The sequence below is a fragment of the Lithobates pipiens genome, unplaced genomic scaffold, assembly GCF_037356315.1.
Source record: "Lithobates pipiens isolate NorthernLeopardFrog02 unplaced genomic scaffold, aLitPip1_a1.2 Scaffold_22, whole genome shotgun sequence".
In the NCBI taxonomy this organism is placed as follows: domain Eukaryota; kingdom Metazoa; phylum Chordata; class Amphibia; order Anura; family Ranidae; genus Lithobates; species Lithobates pipiens.
In genome coordinates this window covers 90,919,616-90,936,584 of record NW_027507784.1, presented here as the reverse complement: position 1 = coordinate 90,936,584, position 16,969 = coordinate 90,919,616, and the positions used below count along the sequence as shown (strand labels likewise).

The 16,969-nt window shown below is 42.9% G+C and overlaps 1 protein-coding gene across 1 annotated transcript in view; it reads left to right on the top strand.

Moving 5' to 3' along the window:
- The window catches only part of NHEJ1 (non-homologous end joining factor 1), a 282,429-nt gene extending 275,085 nt beyond the window's left edge, over nt 1-7,344 (top strand). The window contains exons 9-10 of the transcript XR_013261792.1: nt 6,967-7,097; nt 7,184-7,344. The gene's annotated coding sequence lies outside the window, so the exon portion shown is untranslated. The remainder of the gene's footprint in view (nt 1-6,966; nt 7,098-7,183) is intronic.
- The last annotated feature ends 9,625 nt before the right edge of the window (nt 7,345-16,969 follow it).

Genomic DNA, 16,969 nt, shown 5'->3' with positions numbered 1-16,969 from the left:
CACCTGTAACCCCAACACTATCCCTTCCTGTAACCCCAACACTATCCCTTCCTGTAACCCCAACACTATCCCTTCCTGTAACCCCAACACTAACCCCCCCGTGACCCCAACACTATCCCTTCCTGTAACCCCAACATTAACCCCCCCTGTAACCCCAACAATATCCCTTCCTATAACCCCAACTCTAACCCCCCATATAACTCCAACAATATCCCTTCCTCTAACCCCAACGCTATCCCTTTCTACACTTACCCTTTCACTAATCTACTTTTACCCCCGACCCTAACACTAGCCTTCAAATGTTACCCCGACTCTAAAACTAACCCTCCCTGCCACCCTCGCACTAATCTTTCTTGGAATCCCAACCCGAACTCTCCCTGTAACCTTAGCACTATTTCTCCCTGAAACCCTCCCAGTAATTCTCCCTGTAACCCTAACACTAATCCTCCCTTTAACCCCATTACTAACCATACCTGTAACACTAACCCCACCTTAAACCTTAACACTAACCATCCCTGTAATCCCATTATTATCCCTATTTGTGACCATAGTGCTGCGTACACACGACCGGACTTTCCGGCAGACTAGGTCCAAAGGGATTAGTCCGTCGGACAATTCGATCGTGTGTGTATGCTAGTCTGATCTTTTTTCGAGAAAAAAAAAATCCAACATACCTAGAAATAGAACATGTTTCAAATCTATCCGACGGAATAAATGGGGAAAACCATCTGTGTGCTGGTCCAAATACGACGCAAGGGAAGCTATTGGCTACTGGCTGTTGAACTTCCTTTTTTAGTCCCGTATTACGTCATCACGTTCAAAATGAACGGACTTTCAAATGGACTAATGCCTTGTACACACGGTCGGAAATTCCGACAACAAAATCCATTGGATTTTTTCCAACGGATTTTGTCCTAAACTGGTGTTGCATACAGACGGTCGGACAAAATTGTTGGAAAATCCGATCGTTCGAATTTTTCGTATATCGATCGTTCGAATTTCCGACCGCGTGTACAAGGCATTAGTCCGTTCGTGTGTGACCAAGTCCATTCGTTCGGAAAGTCCGTCGGAACTCCGCTGAAAGTCCGTCGGGAAGACCGTCGGACCTAGTCTGCCGGAAAGTCCAGTCGTGTGTACGTGGCATGACACTAACCTTCCCTGTAACCCCATCACTATCCCTCTCTGTAACCCTAATGCCGCGTACACACGATCGGACTTTCCGGCGGACTTGGTCCAGCGGACCAGAGTCCGTCGAACAATTTGATCGTGCGTGGGCTCCAGCGGACTTTTTCTTCCCAAAAGTCCAGTGGACCTAGAAATAAGACTTCAAATTTGTCCGCCGGACTCGGCTTATAGTGGACAATCTGTTCGTCTGTGTGCAGGTCCGACAGACTAAAACTGACGCTAAGGCAGCTGTTGGCTACTGGCTATGAACTTCCTTATTCTACGTCATCACATTCGAATCCGTCGGACTTTTGAAATGATCGTGTGTGGCTAAGTATGTTCGTTTGAAAGTCCAGCGGACCTCAGCTGCAAAGTCCGTCCGTTGGATTGTCCGCCGGACCAAGTCCGTGGAAAAGTTCGGTCGTGTAACCTCATCATTATCCCTCTCTGTAACCCTAACACTAAACTTCCCTGTAACCTCATCACTATCCCTCCTTGTAACCCTAACACTAACCTTCCCTGTAACCCCATCACTATTCCTCTCTGTAACCCTAACACTAACCTTCCTTGTAACCCCATCACTATCCCTCTCTGTAACCCTAAGCCCTTGTACACACGATCGGAGATTCCGACAACCAAATCTGTCGGATTTTGTCCGACGGATTTTGTCTGAAACTGTTGCATACACACGGTCGGACAAAGTTGTCGGAATGTCCGATCGTTCAGAACGTGATGACGTTATTTCGTTACCTCGGGACTATGTTCACACTAGTAGCCAATAGCTTTGATGTAGGAATTTGATCTGAGCATGCGTGGCACTTTGTCCGATCGGAATTCTCTACACATGATCGGAGTATGTCCGATCGGAGCATTTTGTCGGAAAATATTTCCGGCAAGTTGGAAAATTTGGTCCGACGGATATTCCGACAGAAACAGTGCGATGCATACCACACACAGTCGGAATATCCGACAAAACGCTCTGATCGGACACATTCCGTCGGAATCTCCGATCGTGTGTACAAGGGCTAACACTAACCTTCCCTGTAACCCCATCACTATCCCTCTCTGTAACCCTAACACCCTGTAACCCCATCACTATCCCTCTCTGTAACCCTAATGCTGCGTCCCGAGCCCACCCAGTTGTGCGACAATAAATATTCGTTGTCGTCTTCCTGATTCACCTCCTGGCCAATCAAGAAGCAGGTCCTGAGACCCGTCACCCGATTGGCTGAGAGGAGAAGTGATCCTTTTGGCCGCCGAGGAGGAAGAGGGAGGAGGCACAGGGGGAGCCAATGTGAAGCCCAGGACGAGGAGATGCAGGGTGAAGCCGCCGCCTGGAGGAAGCCTAGATGGGGTAAGTGCCGGGCTGGTGACCGACCACCGGGGGGTGGCGGTGGTGGGTGTATTGTTTACCCCCCCCCAAAAAAAATACCACCAGCTGCTACAGCAGACAGCTTCTTTGGGAAATGACCATTTGTCACCCATAGTATTTATATTCAGATCTAATGAACTCCTGAAATGTTTCAGTGTTAGTCGCGGCTCCTCCGTGCTCCAGTCTGATTGGCCCTTTAAACAAAATATTTACTTCCTCGTTTCATTAATCATTTCCCCCATAATGGCAGCAGTTTTAATTAACAGCAAGAGCTACACAGGTTTCCAAAAAGTCATCTCTCCTTCCTTTTGGGACGTGTTGCTGTTTCATGGACCGGGGCGCTTTGCCAATTTACGTCGCCATTTCTAAAAGCTAATATTCCCCGCAGTCAGTAGATTACACTTCAGTCTGATAGTGCGCTTGAGGACAAAAACTTCAAAGTCAACAGAAAATGTGTTTAAAGTACAATTTCTCGGGAGCACAGCTCAAGGTATTCATGCGCGTAAATGTTGTATTGTATGACAGATCTCTTGGTATGCACATCTGGCGGGGAGCAGAATATAGGTGATCAAATAAATAATAATATCAAATTACTCCACCCTTTTTTTTTTTCTCTCTTTTTTTTTTTCACTTTCACACGAATATGTAGCAAAAAAAGACATCAGTGTGTTTCACTAATCCAAGTGACGTCATATATTCAATGGCCGGACTGCATCACCGCAGGGAAGGACTTCCTGTCTCTGCATCGCATGCACAAAATGCCCGTGACTCCGCCATCAATACATTTCTAGGTCATGTAACCATTTCATTACAGTATAATAGTTCACTACGAAACGTGTATGTAGGTGTAAATTAACTACTTAAGGCCCAAGTTAAAAAACTGTTTTGTTTTGTTTTGTTTTTTGCTAGAAAATTACTTAGAACCCCCAAACATTATACTTTTTTTTTTCTAACACCCTAGAGAATAAAATGGCGGTCGTTGCAATACTTTCTCTCACACCGTATTTAGGCAGCGGTCTTACAAGCGCAATTTTTTAGTAAAAAATACACTTTTTTCTATTAAAAAATAAGACAACGGTAAAGTTAGCCCAATTTTTTTTATATTGCGAAAGATAATGTTATGCCGAGTAAATTGATGCCCAACATGCCACGCTTCAAAATTGCGCCCGCTCGTGGAATGGAGACAAACTTTTACCCTTAAAAATCTCCATAGGCAACGTTTAAAAAAAAAATCTACAGTTTGCATATTTTGAGTTACAGAGGAGGTCTAGGGCTGGAATTATTGCTCTCGCTCTACCGATCGCGGCGATACCTCACATGTGTGGTTTGAACACCGTTTTCATATGCGGGCGCTACTCACGTATGCATTCGCTTCTGCACGTCAGCTCGGCAGGACGGGGCACGTTTTTTTTTTCTTATTTATTTTACCTTTTATTTTTTTTATTTTTTACACTGTTCTTTAAAAAAATAAAATAAAAAATGTGTCACCTTTGTTCCTATTACAAGGTATGCTAACATCCCTTGTAATAGATAAAAAAAAGCATGACAGGACCTCATATTTATACTAAAATGCAATAAAAAAAAATAAAAGCAAAAAAAAATTGTCATAAAAAAAAAGTGTCCCTTTCAGAGCTATGGGCAGAAGGGACGTTTTGACGTCGCTTCCACCCTGCAATGATATGGAGATGGGTGGGGGCCATCTTCCCCTCACTGGTCTCCATGTCACACAAGGGATAACATCCTCCCACTGCGCTTATCGGAGCCGTCGGCAGTGGCGGAGGGCACCAGAGCGCAGTGGGAGGGGGGCCATCTCCCTCTGCCGATAAAAGTGATTTTGCGGCGAATCTGCCGCAGAGACCACTTTTATCTTGAAGCGGACCGCCTGCTGAAGCAGAGGATACCGGGGTTATGGCAGCTATCCATAACAACGATATTCCTCTTCAAAGTATCAACGTATAACGGCGGTGGGCGGTCCGGAAGTGGCTAAAATGGAATTCCAGGCTATACCTAACTAATCCTAAAAAAAGGCCAGCTGCAGGGGAGAGGAGAGAGGACTCGACAACAGCTGGTAAAGCCTGGGAGTGGTGACATCACCCATAGGCTTCCATGACCCATCCGTTGACAGTGCTCCCTCCTCTCCCCTGCAGCTGCGCTAGCTGAAACAGGGGAGTCGGATCATGTCACCGGACCAGAGCATCCTGAAAATAGGCAAGTATATTTCTTACCCCAGGTAATCAGCATAGGTGTGCTGATACTTCAATTAAAGTACCGCGTTACTTTAACTGACATTTGCAATGCTGTACATAAATTAAGTTTATGTTCTTTTTTCCCACAAATAGAGCTTTCTTTTGGTGGTATTTAATCGCCTCTGCATTTTTTATTTGTTGTGCCATAATCAAATAAAGACCGTCAATTTTGAAAAAAAACAAAAAAACTATATTTTTTATTTTCTGCTTTAAAACAAAAGGGTGTATATTGATTGGTTTATATTGCTGTCTACATCCCTGGTTAGGAGGTTCAGGTCTGGTAACCATTATCACCAAAACAGAAAGAGATGGGAAATCCAAGAACGTTGAATTTTCACCAAAGGAAGAGACAAGAGAAGATCCCCCAATGGGGGAAACCTGTTTCTATGACAAAACAAAAGTGGAGAGAATGAGCTCCACAGAAATGTTGTAAGTCCAGAAAATCTTTATTTTGTTCAACATGTTCAACAGTGATCACACGAAGAAGCCAACGCATTTTGGGTGCTCGATACTCTATCAGGGCTTAGATACTGGTGGAGACGATTCTCATTTATTATAGAAACTGTAGTCCTGTCTTTTCCTTATTTATTACCAGCGTCAAACCCTGATGAAGGGAGAATTGAGTCCCTGAAAGGTGTTGGCTTCTTCTTGTGATCACTTGTGGCACAAAATATTTACCAAATTTAGACATTTTTAATGGAGCTATAATTCTCTCTACTTTACATCTCTTTGATTACTCTGGAGATTCCAAAGGATACCCCAGCTGATGGAGAGTTGCGGCTAAAACTGTCTTTTGAACCGTCACATGACTTTATGTGTTGCAATTGTGTACCGGGGCTTAAAAAAGGCCCCATGATGGGAGTAAAGGGTCTCTGGGATCAGTGGGAAGAACCCCTGGCCTCAAGGTTTCATGCACCGGGGCCCTGAAGGCTCTAGTTACGCCTCTGGGACGAATGTAACTATGCATATACAATACCTGTGGGACCCCCGAGGGGCTAGAAATCGCTGAATTAGGCACCCCTACTATACTGATCTCCCCTTGCTTTCCGGTCCCGTGCCAAGCAGCTGCACTGCTGCATTCTGAATACAGAAGGTCGACCACTCGGCAAGGGCTCCATTCAGAGAATTCCTTGAATTTTCAGAATTAATGCAAAGTGTTCTCTGAATAAACAAGATGGAGAGCATGGCATCATTGTCCATCTTCTCTGCCTTGTCCAATCAGGGAACGGTTTGTATTCATTGAGGAAAAGGGACAAAGCCATCTCTGAATGGCACCCATGTCAAGTGAGTGGCCAACTTCCTGTGTTCACAATGCAGCAGGGTGGACATGTGCAGAACGAAAAAAAATTGTTTGGTTTCATGTTATTTACATAAATTTGTTTAGTTACATTAGTTTAATTTGTTAAAAAAAAAATTCGGAATTTATTTTGTGTTTATTCCAATTCACATCTATTCAAATATTATTGTAACTCTATTCGAATTGCATTCGAAATTGAATTTATTCTATTCAAATTTAGGAAGCTGGTTATATTTTTTTCGATTTCATTTTATTCCATTTTTTTTCGATTCTATTTTTTTTAATTTTCTGTTCTATTATTTCCCTTTCTATTCTGTTCTATTCTAATTCAAAATTATTCTATTCAAAATCAGAATTTCGGAAAACGGTTATATTATTACATTTTTTCTATTCTATTCTATTCTGTTCTATTGTTTATTCTATTTTACTCTATTATTTTCTTTTCTATTATACTTGTTTCTATTCAGTTTGAATTCAAATTTATTATATTATAATACATATATATTATATATGTTTATATAAATAATATAATAATAATAGTTTCATAAATATAATATATATTATATTTATGACATTTGAATTTCAGAAGTTGGTTATATTGTTTTTTTATTCTATTCTATTCTATTTTTTATTCTATTCTATTCCTTTATTTTCTATTCTATTCCTTTATTTTCTATTCTATTCTGTTCTTTTATTTTCTATTCTATTTTGTTCTGTTTTACTCTTTTCTTTTATATTCTATTCTATCCCCTTTTTTCTATTTATATATTTTTTATATTCTTTTATTTTCTGTTTGTCTGTCTGACCCTTCACTCCTTGGAATTGAGACTTATTTTCTTCCTGGGGATTTATTATAATTTTTTCTGCTTTTTTCCCCCTTCCCACAGTGTCCCTTTATGGCATTCAGGGCAGTGATATCTGGCAGTTTTTGGGCGTGGACAAGGGTAGGCCTTCAGTGGCCGATATATGGCATCCATGTCTTTTGGAGGAGTGCTCCTGCTAAACATACACATTCTTTGTAAGTGCATGTCAATGATAATTTTGATGCATAGTCACATATGAATTTGTATCAATGTTTTACTAATTGAAGCTGTTTTTTTTCAGAAGTGGTATTATTCACTGAAGAAGATTCAGAACAATATTTTTGAAACGCGTTGGGTATCCCCCTCTGCAGTATTCCTTTTTCAAATCCATGATTTAAGGGAACAGCAAGTAGATGGGGATTACCACTTCATGGCCAAACGTGCAATGTTTACAAACATCATTTATGCAATATGCAATGTTGATAGTACTACTCTTACAATGTTTTGTATTATTAATATGAGACTTTTTAAAACATTTTTTCGACAATAAATACAATTTTCTATATGTTATGTTCTATATATATCATTTTTTTTTCAGTTGCCCATAAAATCCCATTTTCCGAGGTTTATTCTATGTATTACCAAGGGATGGTGGCAATTTACATGTGTGGTCTGGGGAATCACTTAATTACCACTCTATTATATTCTATTCTTTTATTTTATTTTCTCTTCTTTTCTATTATATTTTGTCTATTCTATTCCTTTATTTTCTATTCTATTTTATTCTGTTCTTTTATTTTCTATTTTATTTTGTTCTGTTTTGCTCTATTCTTTTATTTTCTATTCTATCCCTTTTTTTCTATTCAGTTTTTTTGTATTCTTTAATTTTGTATTCTGTTCTGTTTTACTCTATTATTCTCTATTTTTTTTATTTTCTGTTCTTTTCTATTATAGTTTGTCAATTCTATTCCTTTCTTTTCTATTCTATTTTATGATCTTTTGGAAATTTGAATTTGTTTAGAAAACTATTCAAATTCGATTTGTTATTTTTGGATTAGTTTAACCACGTGCCGATCGTTGCACGCCGATATACGTCGGCACAATGGCAGCGGTGGGCAAATGGGCGCACCTGTACATCCCCGTTAATTAGCGGGGCTAGCGGGTGCGTGCGCCTGCCACGTACAGCATGACAGTGCCCCCGGGAACCCGCAGACTTGATGTGTTCCGGCGTTGTATATGCATAGTTACATAGACCCATATGTGGAATCCCTCTTGAACCAAGAAGTAACATTTCTGATTTGTAATGGAATGATGACTTTTATACCATCTATTCAAAGAAAGCAATGCTGTGCTTCTTTCAGTGCTGGTGGCCCGCTCAGATCCACCACCTCTGCACCAGTGTCCCTGGACCGTATGCTATAATGTTATCATCCAAGGCCTTGTTCTCTAAGTATCGAATTCCTGTTCCCATTCCATCTACCGATGTAACAAAGTGTTTTGGCATTTCCTGGCAGAAGATTATAATCCGCTCAGAAGAATGTTAGAAGGGACAGAGAGATGGGTCACTGGAACGGCCCCCCCCCCCTGGTTAGACACACTCTGCGTTAGCAAGGACCTCCGGGACGGAAGGGGTTACCAGGCAGCGCTGCCTTTTCTTTGCAGAACCAGGGTGTTTTACTATTATTTTTTCACGTTGGCAACGCAAAAGGGAAGCCCATCCCTGCCCAGTATTGTTGTTTGACAGCGCTAATCAGATCATTTAATCCTGTTGTGGAAATATTGGGCCTCATATCAGAACAATAGAGACCGTAGCCTGCTGCCTGGTTAAAGTTCTACCAGCCTCTGACAGTGCCGCGCGGAGAGCAGCCTTAACCTTTATCCCATAGGGCCAGAGTCCCTTGTGTTGTGTCTGTCCCTGCGATAAGGGGAGGCGCAGTTCTGCAAACAGGCCAAACTTCAGGCTGCTACTGGGGATGAGATTCAGGTCCACAGAAGTACGAGGGTTCTTCGTGTAGAGCAGTGGCGGCTGGTGCTCAAAATTTATGGGGGAGGGGGCGCAAACAAACTGAAAAAATTATGAATAAAAACCCCATCAATCGCAGTTGCTGTGCCCATCAATTGCCACCACTGTACCATCAAACGCAGCCACTGTGCCCATCAAATGCAGCCACAGTGCCATATCAAATGCTCCCACTGTGCCTTTCAACTGCCGCCACTGTACCATCAAACGCAGCCACTGTGCCATCAAACACAGCCACTGTGCCCATCAAACGCAGCCACTGTGCCCATCAAACGCTGCCACTGTGCCCATCAAATACAGCTACTGTGCCCATCAAATACAGCTACTGTGCCCATCTTATGCAGCCACTGTGCCCATCTTATGCAGCCACTGTGCCCCATCAAATGCAGCCTCACTGTGTCCCATGAAATACAGCCTCCCTGTGCCCCATCAAATGCAGCCTCACTGTGCCTCATCAAATGCAGCCTCAATGTGCCCCATCAAATTCAGCCTCACTGTGCCCATCAAATGCAGCGTCACTGTGCCCATCAAATCCAGCGTCACTATGCCCCATAAAATGTAGCCTCACTGTGCTCATCTTATGCAGCCACTGTGCCCTATCAAATGCAGCCTCACTGTGCCCCATCAAGTGCAGCCTCACTGTGCCCCATCAAATGCAGCCTCACTGTGCCCATCAAAAGCAGCCTCACTGTGCCCCATCAAATGCAGTGAGTCTCATACTTACCGTACAGGCAGCTCCGCTCGGGCCGTGCGTTCCACAGAGCTGCCGACGTCACTTCTGGCTTCCCTCTGGAACAGGGAAACCGGAAGTAACCTCTTAACTTGAACAACAAAGCTCCCACCCATAGTAATACTACGGGCGGAAGTTGTTTGGCACTTTGGATTGCGCCACAAAGCAGGTCAAAAGCCTGCAAATGAATCGCCCCGTCTGCAATCTGGTGATTGCATTGATGTGGTGCTTTCCATAGTGCACTGTGTTTGGGCGCCGGACACACTGTGCCCATCAAATGCAGCCTCACTGTGCCCCATCAAATGCAGCCTCACTGAGTCTCATACTTACCATACAGACAGCTCTGCTCGGGCCATGCGTTCCACGGAGCTGCCAACGTCACAGCCTCACTGTGCCCATCAAATGCAGCCTCACTGTGCCCCATCAAATGCAGCCTCAATGTGCCCCATCAAATGCAGCCTCACTGTGCCCCATCAAATGCAGCCTCACTGTGCCCATGAAATGCAGCCTCACTGTGCCCCATCAAATGCAGCCTCACTGAGTCTCATACTTACCGTACAGGCAGCTCCGCTCGGGCCGTGCGTTCCACGGAGCTGCCGACGTCACTTCTGGCTTCCCTCTGGAACATGGAAACCGGAAGTAACCTCTTAACTTGAACAACAAAGCTCCCACCCATAGTAATATTACGGGCGGAAGCTGTTTGGCACTTTGGATTGCGCCACAAAGAAGGTCAAAAGCCTGCAAATGAATCGCACCGTCTGCAATCTGGTGATTGCATTGATGTGGCGCTTCCTTTCCAGCGCCCAAACACAGTGCACTTGAACATTTTTTTCACATTTTTTTTTTTTTAAATGGATGGGCCGCCACTGGTGTAGAGAATACTGCAAGCAGAGAGATGGAGGCATGAGAACGGTGTGCTAAGGGCAGGCTCTTCCTTCGAAGATTAATGGAGGTAGTTAGAAATGTACTTTAAAACAGGACTGTTTGGTCACCTGTAAAAAAAAAAAAACAGCGCCGCTCAAACGCCTCCCATTCATCCTTCTGCTAGTTCTCCTTCTACCAGCCCCTCCAGGAGCACGTCTCACTCCATGGAACAACCACCACCAGGGGAGCGCACATAGATCAACCACATCCGCCGGTATACTAGTAGAGGCATTAGCTACAGTTCCTGCATTGTGACCAGACCACACACCACTGCCGCGTTTCAACCTGATTGGACTTAATCATAGCGGACGGGGGACTATTTGGTCTCCATTAATTTTAGATCAGTGGTCATGAACCCAGTCCTCAGGGCCCACTAACAGGCCAGGTTTTATGTATTACCTTGGGGAGATGTAGAACAGAATACTGCAATAACTGAGCAGGAAATGATATCACCGGTGATGTATTTCAGTTATCTTGCAAACCTGGCCTGTTAGTGGGTCCTGAGGAGAGGAGTTGATGACCACTGCTTTAGATGAGTGCCTTGAGTTCCCCACCCTTACAGAGTTTTCTGTAAAGGTGAACTTACCCTTTAAGGCTTTTTATGCATTCTCTGCATTAAGGTAAAAAACCTTCTGTGCCACAGGATCCCCCCCCCCCCTAGTCTCCCTTATACTTACCTGGGTCTGATCTTCATCCAGCACTGTGCCCGAAAGCAGCAGCTCTCTCCTCTCTCTTCCTTTTCACTGGGCAGATTGATAGAGAGAATGGTAACCACTGCTGTCATTTAAGCACTTGCCGACCGATGCACGCCGATATACGCCGGCACAATAGCAGCGGTGGGCAAATGGGTGTACCTGTACCCCTTTAAGAGGCGGGGATAGCAGGCGCGTGCGTCGCGTACAGCATGGCCGTGCCCGTGGGACCGGCGGACATCGAGTCTCCCGGCGATCGTAAAAGTATTTAGCGAAAAAAAAATTGCAATTGTGTGAAAGAAAGGGAAAGGGAGCAATATTATATAAACTAGAAAAGAGTGCAAAGGTCCTCTCTAAGCCCTTGTACACACGGTCGGACATTCCGACAACCAAATCAGTCGGATTTTGTCCGACGGATTTTGTCCGAAACTTTTGCATACACACGGTCGGACAAAGTTGTCGGAAAATCCGATCGTTCAGAACGTGATGACGTTATTTAGCTACGACGGGACTACGTTCAGGCTAGTAGCCAATAGCTTTGGTCTAGGAATTTGATCTGAGCATGCGTGATACTTTGTCCGATCGGAATTCTCTACACATGATCGGACAAAGTCAGATCGGACCATGTTGTCGGAAAGTTTTATAGCCAAGCTGGAAAACTTGGTCCGTCGGATATTCCGACGGAAACAGTCCGGTGGAGCCCACACACGGTCGGATTATCCGACAACACAATCCGATCGAACATTTTCCATCGGAATGTCCAACCATGTGTACAAGGGCTTATGTGTATCAAAATGACCGCTTGTAGTCCGCAACACAAGCTGTGTAATGGGGTAAAAACTCAGGACCACAATTGGGAGACAGCATACCTCCCAACATTTTGAGATGGGAATGAGGGACATCTATCAGCAAAAGTATGCAGGCATAGGACACACCCTTTGCTACGCCTGCTTAAAGGAGAATCGTACAAAAAAACAAGATTGGTTGAACCCACAAGTTTTTTTTTACCACTACTATTCCTCTATATTGGCTTTTGGAATTTACAAATGCAGCAATTTAGAAATCAGATGAAAGGTTTAGCACTGGGAAACACATTTTGATAGATAAAAAGTGCATTTTATATACATCTATACAGATCAGACCAAAATGAGAGACAAATGAGGAGGAAAGAGGGACAGAGGGACAGTCCCCTCGAAATTAGGGATAGTTGGGAGCTATGAAGACAGAGACAGAGTACTGTCACCCTATAACAGGAAATGCCCGAACAGGGACCTTCATGGCAGGATCACCAGATATTATTTTCATGAAGGCTGCAGATGTAAAGTTTTTGAAATGACTAAGCTGATATGTGATTTTAGGGGATTGAGTTTACATAGAAAAAGACATGAAAATGGTCTCACTCCAAGCCCACACGCGGGTTTGTAAGGATTTGGTACCCAAGGCGCACCAGTAGGCATCTCACTCCAGAATAGCAGTCACCAACAGGCCGAACCAACCGCTACACACTTCTTAAGCCCCATACACACTATCAGATTGTCTGCTGAGTTTTTCCTTCAGATTTACCAAAACCATATAATATGAGGTCAAACCTTAGGAGTTTCAATGTGTATGCAATCAGGCAGGCCCTTCTACTACATGGTTTTGGTAAATCTGAAGGAAAAACTCAGCAGACAATCTGGTAGTGTGTATGGGGCTTTATAAATACAAAACCTTGTCGGGCACAAGCTCTTTTGCTGACACTATTCGCCCCAAAATAGTACTTAGTCATGGGGTGACAACCCTTCAACCAAGCCTTACATCAGGATTAAACCCATCAGATGAGGAGCTTGTGTCCACCAGGATGTTGTTGCTCCAGGAGGAAGAAAGTTGGGCCATTTGTGATATCTTGGTGTGACGGTGAAGATAATGAACTTCAGTTTAGCTCATTCATAATTGAACAAATACACAAACATGAATTCCAAATTTCCTTAATTACCTGTCCATTTAAAAGGAACAGCCTGTCTTTATCACTACCAGAAGTCAATTAAAAATGTATTCCATGAGATAAAGGAAAGTGCACCTGTCACCAAAAATAAAGAGGAGGCAGAGATGTTTTCAACGCTCAATCAATACCGAAAAAACGTCATTACCAATCATAAAACAGAAGCTATTATAATACTGATAAGTGCTACTACTTATAAGTACACCACCACCCAATAACAACATAGGAACATGGAAAATAAATAGGAACATGTATAAATAGTGTCTAAAAAGGCAGCAAAAAATAACACCCTTACAACCTAAATGGCCTTAAACCCAAATGAAATTAACATTAAATTGTTAGCATGCTAATATAATATTCCCCCCCTAGAAACTACTATTATTTATTTCAACGATTTACACAGTATCCACAATTTACATACTGTACATACACATCAGTCCCTGCCCCCAAGGAGCTTACAATCTAGTGTCCCTATGTCACATACGCTAGGGCCAACTTCAAAAAGCAGCCAATTAATGGACTGGGGTAAAATTCCTCCCATGAACGCCAATGATGAAGCAGAATTCTTTCCATTGACAACAAACATGGGGCATTATTCCACCAAACTGACACCGGCAATGGGGCACTATTTATTCCACCAACTGACACCAACAATGGTGCATTATTCCTTCCACTGACATCAACGATGAGGCACAATTCCTCCCACTAATAACAACAATGTGGCATAATTCTTTCCATTGACACCAATGATGGGGCACTATTCCTCCCACTGACATCAAAGATAGGGCATTATTTGCTCCCACTGGATGCCAGGACACTTTCTACTCCCACTGGCCACAGTCCGGCCCCCCTAAAGTATGAAGAACAATAAACTGGCCCATTGTTTAGAAAATTTGGAGACCCCTGATGTAGAGAGTGCTTTGACCAAGGTCCTGATTCAAACTGGGGACCCCAGTCCAATAAGGCAGAAATGTTAACAACTAAACCACTATGACATCCACTGGCCCTCTTCCCTAATATATAATTGAACTGCTGGAGAAGATGTAACACCAGAGGCACGTTCATACATCTGTGGTGGCACTGTCCAACTATTCAAACCTTCTGGACTTCCACCCAACTCCACATCAAATGCGTCAGTGTCAGTGTCATTCCTCTCAACCCCTGGAAATATCTCTTCCACATTTTGGAGGAAAGCCATAAAAACTATAAAAGGTTAATAGTATCTTTCCTATTTAACCACTACAATACAGGGCACTTTCGCTCCCCTTCCTTCCCAGCCCAATTTTCAGCTTTCATCGTTCTCACAATTTCAATGACAATTGCGCGATCATTCTACGCTGTACCCAAATTAAATCGTTATATTTTGTTTGCACAAATAGAGCTTTATTTTGGTGTTATTTATTAACGACTCCGTTTTTTATTTTTTGTGATATAAGCGAAAAAAGAGCGGAAATTTGGGGAAAAAAAACAATATTTTCTTCTTTCTATTTTAAAAGAAATCCAATAAAATTTAATTTTTTTCATAAATTTAAGCCAAAATGTATTCTGCTACATGTCTTTGGTAAAAAAAAATTTGGTTAAGTGTATAATATTTGGTGTGATCACGGACATATGTACGCAAATGATCATGTACATATGTGTGCAGGTGATCACGGACATATTGGGACATGTGATTTTAGTGGGACATATGTGGGGGACATGTTTTTATTATTAGGGACATGTGTTTTTATTATTTGGGGGCATGTGTGTTTTGGGGACATATGTGGAGACATTGTGTTTATACGTTGTGGTGTGTTGTGTGTTTACACTAGGCTGGTGATCAGTGAGTAAAAAGCTGTAAAAAAACAGCTCATACTCACTGATCATCAGCCGGCTGCAGCGATCAGCGATGACTTCTGTGTGAGGAGAGGAGGAGCCGATTGCCTAGCAACCAGCTGTTTGTTTACATCACATGACGGCAGTGATTGGACACGGCCGTCATGTGATCAGGAGGGCCAATCACAGAGCCCTGCTGCCGATCCGAGATGCGCCGTGTCCTGGTGACACGGGCGCATCGGGATCGCGCCGCTGCGCGAGTACGCGCACGCGCAATCCCCCTACTAATGGACTTTCAGGAACGTCCACTCAGAAGTAGAGAGCTCCCGCCCGGCAGTATATGTACATTGGCCGGGTGGGAAGTAGTTAATGTGGTGATGAGTGAAGAAGTGGCTTGGAGAAGCTAGGAAGTGTCTTCCACATAAAAGAACAAGTTCAGTTGAATGTGACTAACTACTACTAGCTCGCTACACCGGCCTTTCTCAACCTTTTCAACACAGAGGAACCCTTAAAATTACTTTCTGCTCTCAGGGAACCCTTGCTAAAGATTACTATATCTACAACCTATGATATTGTACATTAGTGTGATGGTCAGTGGAAAGAATGCTCCTTACACATGTGGTCATTGGGAAGAATTACCCCTCTCTAAAAAGATCAATGGAGTCAATGGGAACCTGTCTGGAAGGCAGAAATTGCTCATTGTTCAAGGAACCCCAAGCAACCTTTGGAGAAACCCTGGTTGAGAAACCCTGAGCTACACCATGACCTGAATAAATGTGGTCAATGACCTGGATAAATGGTGTGGTGGAAGAACACTTACTACCCCAACTATTAAAACAATGTATTCAGTAGTCTTATAACATTCACCAAGACTTGTTCTGTTCAAGACATTTTGTTGCACGTGTAACCACTTCTTCAGCTATGAAACATCTTTAATGTTACAGAACAAGCCCAGTTTAATGTGACCAACTAATACTAGCTAGCTTTACCATAACCTGGAAAATTGGTGAACCTTCACAGACATATTAAGGACTGGTTTATAAAGATTAACCAGCTACTTTAAATGGGAGAACTTTCCCACAATTATGAGGACACATACAGCAAATGTTATTGACTATTGGCTTATTGGTTGCGCTTTTAAACAATCCAAGGTTTACCTAAGCCAGATATCTACACCATGATACGGCCTTATCATTATTATATTCAGGAAGATTCCACCCACCTCGCACTATATCAATATGGATTAAGTTCCAATCATATTGGTTGCATTATGAGTGTACTGCTTCAATACCCAGATCATTTAGGCTCCTACCATAACAAAATACCTAATACTAATTGTTATTGTGTGTCATATGTATTGAGTATTGTGGCATGCTGATGAACTCCTCATGGAAGGTTATTACACCCAACTACTACCCCTTGTCATCCCTATGTGTTATGTTTATGTCTTTAACTGATTGTACCCCCCCCCCTTCTTTAATGCACAGTTTGAATGTATGTTCAGATGGAAAACCTTTCATATGCTTGCCTTTCTAAATACAATGAGAAAACAAAATTGTAGAATGTATAGTCTTTGGCCATGTAGCACAATAATTACTATAAAATGTTTATTGAGTAAGAATAACCAACGTGTTTCAGGAGGAAGAGCCCCCCTTCTTCAGGGCTTAAATGTAAGAAATTATATTTAAAACTGGATGATGTTTTTTTTTTTAGTGGGTCTGTTTTAGGAACAGGTCAGGAGCGTGCATTCTGAACCTAAACAAGTGACTTTAGATTACTCTGGTTGGAACTTATTCATGCGCACCTAGCATGGCACCTTTCCTTTCCTCTAGACTGCAGGTGGCTCCAGGTGGGGCTCCATAAGACACTGCAAGCCAAGGAGCCAGCCTTACAACAGAAATCAAGCCCAGCAGGTTTAATAAAAC